The sequence below is a fragment of the Aplysia californica genome, unplaced genomic scaffold, assembly GCF_000002075.1.
Source record: "Aplysia californica isolate F4 #8 unplaced genomic scaffold, AplCal3.0 scaffold00009, whole genome shotgun sequence".
Lineage (NCBI taxonomy): Eukaryota > Metazoa > Mollusca > Gastropoda > Aplysiida > Aplysiidae > Aplysia > Aplysia californica.
This window is the reverse complement of record NW_004797279.1, coordinates 358397-359836: the sequence shown is the minus strand read 5'-3', so window position 1 is coordinate 359836 and position 1440 is coordinate 358397.

The following is a 1440-nucleotide window of genomic DNA, read 5'->3' as shown; positions in this document are numbered from 1 at the left end:
ATATATATATATATTATACCACAAAACAAACATTGTGTCACATCATAACTTTTAGTTTTAGTAGAAGTTTTACGGCGCTCGCAACTGCATAAGATCATATGAGTGCCAGAAGATTAGAGAGGTTACAAGAGAGTAACAAACATAAAAAAGAAGGGGAGATAAGGTCGATAGATGTTTCATAGGAAAGAAGAAGCAAACCACACCAGAGCACCCGCCAACCACCCACTCACAATAACAAAGCTGTGTGTCCAATAGTACATTTCCAAAATATACGATGAAACTCATGTGCATAAATAAACCAGGAGCACTCTGATAGCTCAATTAATATAAAGTTAGACTATGATACTAATTATCTTGTTTCGAATCTCCAACAGGGCCCCACTAGAACTTAGGTGGCTTCAAAAGATTCCATAGCCTTCTACCATCTTGGCACAGTTTACTTCAAGACCAGCGTTACATCGTTGAACGATTTTTCAAAATTAAACCTAACGTTAACTCCATAGCATACCCCCCAAAAATCAGATCATAGAGGCGAGTGGCCGAGAGGACAGCTCTCGGACTCACAATCGTGAGGTCGTGGGGTTCGAATCACGTCAGGGCCCCGACGTCGTGTCCTCGAGAAAGGCACTTTACCGGACGGGAATTTTTTTTTTCTTTCCTCACTTCACCTAGGTTTAGTTTTAGTTTTAGTAGACGTTTTACGGCGCTCGCAACTGCATACGGTCATATGAGCGCCAGAAGATTAGAGGTGTCACAAGAGAGCAACAAACATAAAAAAGAAGAAGGGGAGATAAGGATGACAAATGTTTGATAGGAAAGAAGAAGCAAACCACACCAGAGCACCCGCCAACCACCCACTCTTCACCTAGGTGTGAATGGGAACCTGGCTATAGACAGGAAAAGGTCTTGTCAGTTTGTTAGTGTTTGGGGGCTTTATCAGCCGTATGCAATGCATGCTTCCTGGAAAGCCGAGAATGTTTCTGGGTGTTTTAGGGTCTGCTGGGGTAAGAATGAAGATTGCAAAGAGCACAAATCTAGCTGATGAGCGGGGATGTGAGCATGTATGTACATAATGTATCACTACCAGGATGTACAAAAACAATAACAGTACACAAAGAGCAGCTTCAGCAGTGAAACAAACAGTAGTGACAATTATTACGAAACTCCAAACGCAGATGGCTTAACGTTAACCCAGTTCTAATAGTGCGCAAACGCAAACTACGAGGATTGTACGCCTCCAGAGTGGCGTAACAGATGATGGGGAGATAATGTCGACGTTGTTAGGTGAGAAACTTACGTAAATCTGTGGTTTGGCCATCCTTGCCTATTACCGATACTTGTGTACGGCGGGTGGGGAAGTAGGCTGGGTAAGCTACGGTCAAAACACACAGAAGGAAGCAGAGAGAGACAGACAAACACACACACACACACACACACACA